This window comes from Bidens hawaiensis, unplaced genomic scaffold (assembly GCF_021521415.1).
Source record: "Bidens hawaiensis isolate Kalapana, Puna unplaced genomic scaffold, B.hawaiensis_p1.1 tig00055867_1, whole genome shotgun sequence".
NCBI lineage: Eukaryota > Viridiplantae > Streptophyta > Magnoliopsida > Asterales > Asteraceae > Bidens > Bidens hawaiensis.
Genome location: NW_027500064.1, coordinates 48,808 through 63,187, shown reverse-complemented (window position 1 = coordinate 63,187; position 14,380 = coordinate 48,808). Strand labels below are relative to the sequence as shown.

The window sequence follows — 14,380 nt, the reverse complement described above, 5'->3', positions numbered from 1 at the left end:
TCGGAACTTGTAGGTTAGGGTTAGGATAATAATAATAGTTAGGGTTAAGTTAATAATATATTTATAGATATACAAGTTACATTCTAATCCCTCTACTTTCCAAGTGTTGTTTTTCTAGAACATTCTATCATACTTGCACAATAAGTTAACATGACCATAATATTATCACATAGCACATAATCCTAACACATAGTAATCACATAGTTCGTGTTTTGACGTTTGTCGTTTATTTATCAACTCGTTTGCGTTTCGGTGCAAATCCCGAAAGACTACTACACATGTAGTAAATGTTAAGCGTCATTTAAACCCTAGTTTAAATGTAATGAAGTATGCGTTATAGATTCAACGATCTTTAAAGTTTGAATTAACGGAGTTGAGTTAACGAGGTTAACCTGGAATTGACGATTGTCACAGCTTCGAAGCCCCCTCACCATAGAGGGGCATTATCCCTTGGGGTTTCGATGCCCCTAGTGGCCATGTGACGCTGACGTGGTACTGTGTAGGGGTTTCGAAGCCCCCACCATAGCAGATAGCCTTATTGAAAGTTGAGTGACCTAATTGAGTTAAATTTGAAAGTTAAGTTACCTAATTAAGACACATTAAATGTTAAGTGACCTAATTGAGATAAACTAAAATATGAGTGACTTAACTGGAAAAAACTTAACACTTGATTACATAATTTATAAAATATAAATGTATTTTTCCTCTTCTAATAATACTTTTAATCTCAATTTAATATTTAGCAACTTTGTGTTGCAAATTCCAAATTTTATGCGCTTAGGCTTAGGGATGCAATTTTAATCCAAATCATTTTAAATAGGTCAATTAGGGTATCATATGGGTTGATTTGCGTTAGAGATTTTAATTAAATGGGTCAAAATTAGTCATTCGAAATTCCATCTTGTTATTTTCAGATCAAAATTGGTTGACAAATTGAAAGAAATGGATCAATGTGGGTCAATGTCCTAAGTAAATGTGTCAGGTTACGGATCGGAACAAGTTTCGGTTTCGGATTGGAACGAGTTCGGTTAAGCTTTTGAGTCAACACGAGTTTTCGCTCGGGACGGGAGTTGTGATTTTATTATTATTATTATTATTATTATTATTTTAATTTTTTTGATGGGTTTTTGATCTTATTAAAAAACCTTTTAAAAAAATTCAAAAAATTAATAAAAATTAATAAATCAAAAACCAAAAAAAAAAAACTAGAATGTTTTCACCGTTGTCCTCTTAAAAAAACCCGAAACCCGTTACGACCTAAACTAAAACAACCAATTTTTTATTTGACCCGTTCTGACTCTAACTTGTTCTAACCATGACCCGTTCGACCTAACCCAACCCATTTGCCACCCCTAGACTACCGCCTATTGAACAGGTCGGTGAAGCCCTCTACATAAGAGTCCTTGATTTGAAACTTGAAAGCATGCTTCAGAATCTTAAAAAAAAAAAAAGAAAAATTTAAAACTAAATCGTCTTAACCTAGCCCTCATAGAAAAGATCATAGATTAACTATACAGTTGCTTGTAAATTTTGTATAATAAATTCCTAAGCTTCAACATGGTAATAAGCTAATAGCTTTAAGAGAAATTACAAGGGTCTTTCATTTCTAGCAGTGTTGAAAGGAGGTCAACTGTGAAAGAGGCTATTAATCTTTTAGTTTTGTTGGATAATGGATATGCATGCCAGGGTTGCAAAATTGACTTTTTACTATGTATATATTTAATGATATTGTTTGTGAATTGCATAATAAAGTAACATCAGTAACTCAAGGTTATGTAAACTTTAATTTCTTATTATCAACAATAACATTATTATTTACTAGTACTAGTTTTTGAACCCGTGTATTATACGAGATTTGTAAAATGATATGTGGTCATGGGTCGAAACAATTATGGCAAATGGATTATAACTTCCCTTCTAATTCACTAATCTCTCGTCTTATTTATCCTAGATATCCATGAGTAACGAGTCATAACAATTTTGACAAATGAGTTATAATTTCCGTTCTAATTCTCTAATCTCTCATCTCATTCAACATAGCTAACTATCCATAGGTGACGTGTCAAAACAATTTGGCAAATACTGTATATAAAGAAATTTTCTCAAAATTGTAAATTTGAGGTGTAGACTACTTTATTGCTTGTACTATAATATTGTTCGTTTCTTTCAAAAACAGACCTTATTTATTTTTACCATTTAACAAATTTTGTTTAATATACGAGTTTAAAAGCTAGTTAGTTACATAGTTTCTTTAAATTAATTATAAATTTAGTTTCAATGCCCCGATCAGAAGATGAATAAGATGGACGGTCAATTATAAAAACATGAGACAAATTTCTAGCTTTATAGTGTCTTCACGTGTGTCACTTGTATTATACACGTTCGACCCTCTAGAAACCATACCATCACACATCTTCGACTGAAACAAAGATGATCGACTAAAAGGGTGGAGAGCGATAAAGATATCGATGCGTTCTGGTGGTTCGATGGTGGCCACATTTATTGCTTAACAGCCACGGCATTTATTATCGGATTCGGTCACATTATCTTGTACGTGTTATATGCGTGGTCCAGAGGAAACATTGTCTATTGCTTAACAGCCACGGCATCTTTCTTTTATGAATTATTATGTGATGTCATGCCTTAAAATGTGGAATCCATTGAATTGATTATAACATCATGAAACTTGGACAACAAACAACTGGAACTCAATTTTGCATTTAACCCCTGTATGCTATTACTATATTATGTGTTTACACGCATATGGATTTCTACGAACTTTCCCTCCTTTTTTATGTATAAAATGATGTTCAGCGATTGAACCAGAAATATAATCCACTTAATTTGCCTTTTGCTCACTTTGCAAACAAGACACTACACGAAAATGGTTGCAGAAATTCAACCCTTGCATGATATTGGTAACATGTTATACAGCATGAGCACTGCAACATTTACCAAGGCCAAGAAAAGATGGCGTCGCGCGTACTTCACTATACACTTCTCAAACACCATTGCCAAAAACATCATCTCCAAGGCAATAGCCGTTTCTGAAATCCCAAAATATTCTGTTATCGAAACCATCCCACAACTTGTTGATCCTAAGGTTAGTATTATTATCAAAGACGATTCTGATCATCATTTCTACACTATCGATCAAACGCGACTCGTTAATATTGTACAAAGCAAAGATATGGAAACACTTCACAGGTTTGATGGTGTTAAGGGCTTAGCAAAAACCCTTGACACTCATCTTGAAAATGGAATCAACGGTCAAGATCTAAGCGAAAGGGTAACTGTGTTTGGTTCCAACACGTACAAAAAACCCCGTCCAAAGGGTTTGTTTTATTTTGTGGCTGAGGCTTTTAAGGACGTCACGATTCTTATACTGATAGGGTGTGCGGTTCTTTCTCTTGGTTTCGGTATCAAAGAAGACGGGATAAAACAAGGATGGTATGAAGGTGGAAGCATACTTCTCGCGGTGTTTCTAGTTATTGTTGTGTCAGCGATTAGTAACTTCAGACAGGAGAAACAATTTGACAGCTTGTCAAAAATAAGTAATAATATAAAGATTGATGTCGTTAGAGAAGGAAGAAGGCAAAAGATATCTATATTTGATATAGTCGTTGGAGACATCGTTGTCTTGAACGTAGGAGATCAAATACCAGCAAACGGGTTGTTTATTGATGGACACTCGTTGCTAGTGGACGAGTCCAGCATGACGGGCGAGAGTGAGCAGATAGAAGTAAACGCCAACACTAATCCATTTTTAATCTCTGGTGCTAAAGTGGCTAACGGGCATTGTCAAATGCTAGTGCTATCAGTCGGGATGAACACCGCTTGGGGGAAGATGATGAGTTCTATCACTGGTGATAATAACGAGCAAACGCCATTACAATCACGCCTCAACAAACTTACTTCTTCAATCGGAAAGGTAGGTCTTGCAGTTGCTTTCCTAGTTTTGGTAGTTATGTTAATTCGTTATTTCACGGGAAACACGGAAGATGAAAATGGTCACAGAGAGTACAATGGGAAACAGACCAGTGTAAACAAAATACTAGATTCGGTTACCGATATATTCTCGGCGGCAGTGACCATTGTGGTGGTGGCCATCCCAGAAGGTTTACCGCTAGCGGTTACCCTCACACTTGCATATTCTATGAAGAGAATGATGGCTGATCAAGCGATGGTCAGGAAGTTATCCGCTTGTGAAACAATGGGTTCAGCAACGGTTATATGCACCGATAAAACCGGGACTTTGACTATGAACCAGATGACTGTAACTAGGTTCTGGCTCGGTCTCGAGTACATGGAGCAACATTCTTCCAGTGTTATCTCCCAAAAAGTCCGTGAGCTTCTCCATGAGGCAGTCGGGTTTAACACTACTGGTACGGTTTTTAAACACGCCTCACGGATGGTACCTGAATACTCTGGAACCCCAACCGAAAAAGCAATTCTATCGTGGGCGGTTGAGGATTTGGATATGGATATGGAGAAACTGAAACAAAGTTCGACTGTACTTCATGTCGAGACCTTTAATTCCAAGAAAAAAAGAAGTGGGATTTCGATTAGGAGAAACGTGGACAACACAATTCATGTTCACTGGAAAGGAGCTGCAGAGATGGTTCTAGCAATGTGTTCTAAGTATTATAACAGCAACGGGCGCAAAATGATAATCGATAGCAACTCAAGAACACATTTGGAGAATATAATTGAAGGAATGGCAGCGAGCAGGCTAAGGTGTATTGCTTTTGCGCATAAGGAGGTTCCAGAAGGTACGGATTATCACACATTAACCGAAGAAGGGTTAACATTGCTCGGGATTGTCGGGTTGAAGGACCCGTGTAGGCCCGGATCCAAAAAAGCTATAGAAACATGCAGGTTTTCTGGAGTTGAAGTCAAGATGATAACCGGAGACAACGTATTCACAGCAAAAGCCATAGCCACCGAATGTGGAATACTTGAATCGGGCCAAGAAGTATGTGAAGACGTAGTGGTGGAAGGTGTCCAGTTTCGTAATTTCACAGATGAAGAAAGAATGCAAAAGGTTGACAAAATTCGTGTGATGGCAAGATCTTCACCTTTTGATAAGCTTTTAATGGTAAAATGCTTGAAACAAAAAGGACACGTGGTGGCAGTTACTGGTGACGGGACAAACGATGCGCCAGCACTCAAAGAAGCGGATATTGGACTTTCAATGGGAATTCAAGGAACTGAAGTGGCCAAACAGAGCTCTGACATTGTCATCTTGGATGATGACATTGCTTCTGTTTCAACCGTATTAATGTGGGGACGATGTGTGTACAATAACATCCAAAAGTTCATCCAGTTTCAGCTCACAGTCAATGTAGTGGCTCTCGTTATTAACTTCATTGCAGCGGTAACTTCTGGCGGGGTCCCTTTAACCGCAGTTCAACTCTTGTGGGTGAACTTAATCATGGACACTCTGGGTGCACTTGCACTTGCTACAGAAGGGCCCACTAAGGAACTCTTGAACAAACCGCCCGTGGGTCGGGTCGAGCCACTCATAACTAATATTATGTGGAGAAACCTACTGGCACAAGCGACTTTCCAGATTACTGTTTTATTGACATTCCAGTTTAAAGGCAAGGCGATATTTAATGTCGACGAGAGGGTGAAGGACACGATTATTTTCAATACTTTCGTGTTATGTCAAGTGTTTAATGAGTTCAACTCGAGGAAGCTGGAGAAAAGGAATATATTCAAAGGTTTACACAAAAACAGACTGTTTGTTGGAATAATCGGGATGACTACAATCCTTCAGATTGTGATGGTGGAGCTTTTGAAGAAGTTTGCTGATACAGAAAGATTAAACGGTGTGCAGTGGGGAATTTGTATTGGTGTTGCAGCTTTATCGTGGCCTATTGGATGGGTTATGAAGTTGATACCAGTGCCCGCTAAACCATTTCTAAGCTACATTAGACACTAAGTTACACAACAGTTGTTAATACATGAATTATTCTGCTATAGATAGCAGTGGTATGATCTAACTTACTTTGTGTTATCTTCATTGTAAAGACTGGCTTTATGATTATATAAATATTATTATGATTTGTTTCTATTTTCTTTGTTTTTGGCCTTCATATTTAGTTATGAAGTAAACACAGTATGCAGTGAATAAAGAGACACACACACTTAACAACTCTATAAGTAAACAATCTTTCCATTAGGAATTTGCAGCCCAACTTATTTGTATAATGCAAAAAGGTTGGCGTATCAGCTTTCTTTGTTTTGAACCAAAGCAGGTGAACCATTTAATATATTTATGTATGAACATCTAACAACAAATACCAGATTTGAAATACATTAAAGCTAATCTTATGTCAATTAAGGGTACACCAGAGGCAGCAAGAACACAAAGGCATGTAAGATCGAATAATATTATTATAACAAGAAAGAGTAACCGCCAATCGCCTTGAACGGGAACCAGACGCTTTTTTTTAGAACGGATTGCTTGGTATTTACAAACAGGCCAGCTAGTGGCGGACCCCGGTTTGGAATCATAAAGTGTTTCTTCCAAATAACTCCTTCCCGCCTCAGTGTCAGAGAATCCTAACAACACTTAACTAATGGAGGAGCGCTCTAGCGATAATCTGGTTTACCAAAATCATACTTTGTGTTACATAGGGTTATTCCCAATACGTGGCAAATGACGGAGCGCACAATTACGTATGAATTATTTGGATATACGTGTAACGCGAGTAATTTATTTATATTTTGGATAGGGTAATACAATTACGTCTGAATTATTCGGTTTTCGGGTTTCAAAGTTTTTAATCCATACCCAAATCTCTCACGGTTTCTTCGGGTTCAAGTAATTTGGGTTCAGGTTTTTTCGGGTTAATCGAGTTCGAGTATTTTAGAAAAAAAACTATATTGCTAAATTTAAATGTAACATATTCCTGTTTACTCATAATATAAATAAACCAATAACAAAACAAAAATAAACCGATAAAACATTAGAGTAAAATTTAACAAATTTAAACCATAATAAATAAGACCAGCGTAATTAGGGCTATAAACGAACCGAACGAACACGAACAAGGCCTTGTTCGTGTTCGTTCGTTAAGAAAATAATGTGTTCATGAACGGTTTACGAACACTTAACGAACGAGATTTTATGTTCGTGTTCGTTCATAATGTGTTCACGAACACAAACGAACGCAAATAAGATCGGCAGAGCCTAGAGATTGAGACCGATGTATTCATCAATGTGAATAATGAAAGCTTATAAACAAATCGAATGAACACGAACAAGTTCGTTCATTTAACTTTAGAAGAACACGGACACTTAATCGAACAAATATTTATGTTCATGTTCGTTTATTTAAAGATGGACACTTGTGTTCGTTTGTTTAAAATCTAAACGAACATAACTGAACAAAGATAAATGAACATGTATGAACAAATGTAAATGAACACAAATATAAACGAACTTAAATTAAAACAATTAAATGAACAAAAATTAACAAATATAAAACCTTTAAGCCCATGCCCTATTCAGATAATATTTAATTATTTTATATTAATACATAAACGAACATAAATAAATAGACATAAACGAACGTTCATGAACATAAATGAACGAACAGAACATGCGTTCATGTTCGTTCGTTTAATTAAACGAACACAAAGTTTTTGTTCATGTTCGTTCGTTTATTAAATAAACGAACATAAGCGAACTTCCCGCCGAACGGTTCACGAAAGTTCACCGAACGTTCGGTTCATTTACAGGCCTAAGCATAATCGTCTTCAGTATGCCGTAATTAGGGTGTTGTATTATAGATGCTTTTAGTCATATATTGAAACATTAATAAACAATAAATAATCAATTCATAATAGGTGGAACAAGAACAGTTGATTTGGATTAAACTTTGATAACGTTAGCGGCCAGGCCTTAGCCTATAATATCTAAAAATATATATGGTTTTAAACTAAAAGTTTATTCGGGTTTTTCGAGTTGACCCAAAACCTAGAATTCGGACCCAAGAACCAACCCGAATTACTTTGGTTCGGATTCGGGTTAGCCTTTTTTCAGGTACGGATTTCTCGGGTCGGATTAGTTCGGGTTCGAGTACAGGTTTTTTCGGATTGGGTCTCAGGTTTCGAGTAAAAATGACTGCGATACTAGTGATTGATCCAAGACAACTTGTTGGTTAACATGTGGGCCTGAAAATAGTATTCCTCTTCTCATAATTGACTATTGACTTTACATTCACATAAAATTTTCTCCCCAAAAGAATACGCCCTTGAAAATTAACATGCAAATGTCCAATAAACAAAATATATCCTGTTTAGAGGCCCTAATAAAATAACTCATAACAACTTTCACGATTCTTGAATATATACCTAATAAAGTGGCATTTAAATGTTACTATATTTGCATAAAGTCATTGAACTAGAACAATCAATAAATACTTCACACACGTTTTGGTTATACTATTACAAGGATTGGCCTGATCGAACTTTTTATGTAATTCACAATACTTTATTGGTCATTGAACACATGAAAGCGATGCAAACTTCGTAGAAACATGCTAAGATATACATAAGTATTACGATTTACGATCATTTTAGGGCCCTGAGTTAGTTGAAAGCACTTTCATAGAATGTAGGAGGTTTCTTTTCGGTGATTTCAAGGATATTACAAATTTTGAACAAGAAAATGATCGTAGCTTCTTATTCAAGCATCTCAAATCTCTTTTAGAAAAGCAATATTCTATGCTTTATTGATATTCATATAACTTTGTTTGAGTACAAAATCAAACAATATTTTGAGTGTTTTACGTCAAAATTTCTTCTTGTTAACATTGTCCTTAAAGAAATCTTGTTATCTTAAATTATTTTAATTGACAAATGTATTTTGAGTTGAATTGGTAATTCCAACTTTCCACGGTGGAGGTATTGAAAGAGGTGCTAGGATGTTCCTTTTTTAAAATTGCAAAAGATACAAAAAACCAACATACTTTCTGTATTTGTTCATAAAAATTTCTTTATATTTTTTTTACATATTAAAGTCCCTGTACTTGTATTTTTGAACAAAAATGTGAAATGACCTCCAATAGCCTATTAATTAATAATTATTAAATTAAAAGAAATTTTTGTTTTTGTTTTTAATTTACCATCTCTATCTCCGGTGAACTACACCATACCACCATGAATCACGATACTCCGATTGATAGGTTAGTAATGGAATGAATGTAAAGTTTGGCTAGAATGCCAGGTCTATGTACATTTGAATGCTTTATATAAAAAGTATTGTCCTATTATATAGAGAATGAATGAATCTAGAAATGTATTCGAGTGATAGAGGGGTGGGAAGAGTTGAGTAAACGAGGCTGAACAACAACAGTGGAATTATAGGATAGTCAGAAATACGTAGCCGTCAATAGACAAATACCATTTTTCCCCTAATTAGTTCAGACTTTCTTCAAATAGCCCCAATTTTTCACAAGAAGCCGTATTCAACTCAGAACTCCAGTTAATATGTATACATACACAGTTGGCTATTTATGCATTTAATTTCCAGAGAAATATATCTTTGAATCCTTTTGCCAAATAGCATCAACATAATCTTAACACCTACTATATTTCCGTGATTTGAGTCACTCTGACAAAGAATCAAATATAAACATCAAAATGGCAAGCAAAGGAATCTGCTATTAATTATATATATAAAAAATGACAATTTGAAGACGAAAGGGAAGGCTAGAACACTATGATCAGAGAAACGGGTATGGTGGTAAGGTAGAGAGGCCTGAGGTATGATGGTGAAGGTGACTGGAGATAGAGATAAATTTCTTTTAATTTAATAATTATTAACAGGCTATTATTGCAGGTCATTTTATATTTTTGTTAAAAAATATCAAGTATAGGGACCTTATATTGTAAGGTCCCGAACCCGGTGACCCTACTTTAGCGTCGGATTTACTCATAAACACAGTTCTTCAAATCAGAGTTTATTAAAACTTTTCGCGGAATATAAAACATCAATCATTTGTTACAAAACATTAAATCTTTTCTTTGATACCATAACACAAAACTTTATATAACATCTTTACTTCTTTCTTCAGATGCCAGCCGTTCAATCCATGCCGTGTGTCATCCTCATGCTAACTCTATAATCAGCTCACCTGCGTGCATACTAAAAGTCAGCTACGCTGAGTGAGTTCTAGTAAATCAAGCAACTTATCATACAACCACTTCATACAATATATATACGTATCCGAAGACACATAGTCCACTGTCTAACATGCCACTATTTAACCACTTAATTACCCCTACAGCTTAGCCACTTAATTACAAGGCACGTATAGGCTTTCCCTATCACGCACTCACGCTATGCCACTTAATAACGAAGGCACGTATAGGCTTTCCCTACCACGCACTCACGCTATGCCACTTAATAACGAAGGCACGTATAGGCTTTCCCTACCACGCACTCACGCTATGCCACTTAATAACGAAGGCACGTATAGGCTTTCCCTATCACGCACTCACGCTATGCCACTAACACCCTTACTAGACTCCTGCTACTTCTAACACACTCTACCTCAACCTGCCTTGGTCACACTCATATTAGTTTAGTATTTACGTAGTGAACAAGTCACATCACAACATTCATACACACTATCAACCACTTGGCAATCACTATCCTTGGCGATACGTGCAATATCCGAAGATCGTTCACGTACCGACAAGCATTATAAATATATACCTCATATAACATCTATAGCATACACTTACCACTTAAAGTAAGTGTATTCACACTTCACATCGAGTATGCACACAGCCCCGAAAACGTAACACATAAATGGGGCTAGAAACTCACCTGAACACGGTTACGTTCACCGTTAATCGTAATTCCTTTCTTCAATTGTGCACGGCTGACTGTATAACAAGTATACGTATCAATTAACTATCACTTCTCATAATGTATTTCTATCTTTATATGACCCACAACGAACGGGGGTCTGGGGGCAGCGCCCCTGGCAGCGGGGTCTAGGGGCTGCAGCCCCTAGCAGGGTCCAAGGGGCAGAGCCCCTTGGTGGGGTCGAGCTGCCAGGTCAGCTTGGAAAAATTTTATTTCCATTAACTGTCTTAACACATTTTTCATCAGATTTTTAATTTATTTTCTAAACGAACTTCACTTCAGGCGAAGTTAAACCTCGGGCGAACTTGGCTTCAGGCGAAGTTAAACCTTAGGCGAACTTGGCTTCAGGCGAAGTTAAACCTTAGGCGAACTTGGCTTCAGGCGAAGTTATCCTTAGGCGAACTTGGCTTCAGGCGAAGTTAAACCTTAGGCGAACTTGGCTTCAGGCGAAGTTATCCTTAGGCGAACTTGGCTTCAGGCGAAGTTATCCTTAGGCGAACTTGGCTTCAGGCGAAGTTATCCTTAGGCGAACTTGGCTTCAGGCGAAGTTATCCTTAGGCGAACTTGGCCGTAGGCGAAGTTATCCTTAGGCGAAGTTACGCTTGAAGGCGAAGTTACGCTTGAAGGCGAAGTTCATCAGGCGAACTTAATCTTGCAGGCGAAGTTATCGCGCTGCAGATCTGTTTGCCCATAAATCCTTCGTTTCTTAGCCAAATAACTCGATTTTGGTACCCACGGAATCGTATGATCGGCGCCTACAAATCCCAACCATCAAATCGGCCTAAAATCGACATTTTAGGGGTCCGATTTGGGCAGTTTGGGTTTCGGGTCCGGTTAACCCTTCCAATCCTAACCATTTTCAGTAATATTAGCTTTGTTGGATTTGTTCTTACCTTACCAACTCAGATCTATCAACAAAATCTCGGGTCTCGGCTTCGAATCTTGATCGGTTAGAATGTGTGTGTATGTGTGTGTTAGGAGTTTTAGGGTGTAGGGTGAGAATGAAGATATTTTGGGTTTAGGGGATATTTATATCCCTTAAATCCCATTCTCATTTAACCCATCTCAAATAATCCAAGTCCACAACCCGCATCCATTACCCAACACTAGCCCGATTCATACCAACTCCTATTCTGTTATTTATTTCCTAATAACCCGAGTAAACTTTCTCTCTAATATTAAGTAATATAATTAATATTACTTGGAAATTTCGGGATGTTACATATATGCAAAAAAATGTAGAGGGACTTTTATGAGTAAATACATAAAATATGTGGTTTTTTATGGTATTTCCCCCCTTTAAAAATGGTTTATTAGATTGTAATTATCCTAACTTTCACCTATTGGTTGACGCTAAGCCAAATTTTAAAAATAATTACTGGCAATCTCAATGTTCAACCTATTTTCCTATAACAGTCCTTCGCTAACAAAACTTTAAGGTAGCGTTTAGTATGTAAGAATGAAGAGCGGAATGGAATAGCCAATCGTAAGGGAATCGAGAAAAGTGTGTTTGGTTGATCAAAGGAATGGAATGACATATTACCTAGTCCATTCCATCCCCCTAAGCATTCTCAATCCATTCTTCATCTCCATCTCTATAATTACACTAAAAATATCATCTTTTCTCTCTCATTTTCAATAAAATAATATTTTTTATACTTTTATCATTACATTTTCTCTCTCATTCACTCACAACCACTTTAAAAAACATTAAAAAATTATAGAGATGAACAATGTGTGTCTCGAAATTTAACCATGAATACTAACTTTTTCTCTCTCCTTCTTTCACAACCACTTTTAACCATCTCTAAAAAATAGAGAACCCCTCTCACATAATTTAGAGAATCCATTGGGAATGCTAAAACACCCCAATTTCATTCCATCCACATCACATTCTCTGTTTTTTTTTCATTCCATTTTCTCTTTCACCCACCATCACCGTCGCTAGCCACCGTCGCCATTACTACCACCACCACCCACTGCTACCAACTATCGCGATTATGATAACTACCCACCACCGCCAACCGTCGTCGCCTCCATCAGCCATCATCCCCGCCCCTCACCACCACCGACTGCCGCCCACCATGTCACCCACCACCACCGTTAACGCCGCCACCAACCTCCAAGAACCATTATCTCTCATCACCCACCACCACCCGCCACCGCCAACCACCATCACACCCCACCACTGTTAATGCCACGATGGTCACCTACCTCCCACCATGTCCACCACCACTCATTACCATTTTAATTTTATTTTTCTTTTTTTTTCCTGCCTATGAAACAACACAAAGTAATGATTCATTTTATTCTCATGTGGTAACCAAACATATAATTTTAATGGTAATAACTCCATTCCATTACTACGTTCATTCCATTACTACGTTCATTCCATTCTTTCGTCCATTTCATTACCTCATACCAAACAGACAACATTGTTTATTTTTTATGAGCTAGACCGTTGACGTGTTAAATACATTATTGGATATTGGCTACTTATGTGCTAAAGATGGGCCTCACTCCTCTTCATTCATATCTTATTCCATGAACTGAGTGAACTTTATCCTCGAAGTAAAACGTTATACAACCATCGCCGCTGCCGGCCACCCTCCGTCGCCGCCGCCACCACCACCATCGTCCTTACCAGTTAACCTTGATAATGTTTCATTGTTACCACCATGGCTAGAAGATTTTTCCGATGACCTCCAAAGCATCAGGTTTAACTCAACCAAAACCACCGACATTAACTGCAATACCAGTTCTGAATCTAAAGCCAACTAGACCTTCACACAATACATCTTTAACACATAAGCAATCACATAGGCGGCCTAGTTAGCCAAATCTTTCGTTAGCTTGGAATTGTTTGTGGGGGTGGGGGGGGGGGTAGATCGAAAGTTGGGATTGCCAGAAATTATTTTTGAAGTTAGGCTTACCGCCGGCCAATAGGTGAAATTTAGGATTATTATAATCCAATAAACTTTTTAAAAAACATATGAGTTGGGTTCAAACACATAGTTTTCAAAATTTAGAAAGTTGTAAGAAAGATCTCAACGGACTCCGATTCAACTAAAACTAGCAGCACTAGAACCGTCTCGTTGACTTCTACGATATTAGATTTTAGGTTTTTGCTTTTCCAATTCTAGCTTGTAGATTTTAGAATTTTTGTTCGGATCATGCGTCTTTTTATTTAACATTGTGGTTTTTGTTTATTTTTCTAATTGTGTCTTTTTTTCTCAACACTGTGTTATATTACTTAGAATTTTGTTATATTTTACGACCAATTGTATTTTGTACCGTTTCTAGAATTAAAACCACCACCTCTTAAAATGATAAAGAAAAACTCGTCAACGAATGTAATATTGAAGGCAATTAATCTTATGATGTTGGCTGTTAACAAATAATAAATAACACGACACAATTGGATATATATCATATGATTTTCATATAAAAATGGCAACATAGCTTTGTGGTGAACCATACCGACCTAAC

The 14,380-nt window shown here is 36.9% G+C and overlaps 1 pseudogene; it reads left to right on the top strand.

The window, feature by feature from the left end:
- The first annotated feature begins 2,882 nt into the window (after positions 1-2,882).
- LOC143601194 (calcium-transporting ATPase 12, plasma membrane-type pseudogene) lies at positions 2,883-5,962 on the top strand (annotated as a pseudogene).
- Positions 5,963-14,380: the final 8,418 nt, after the last annotated feature.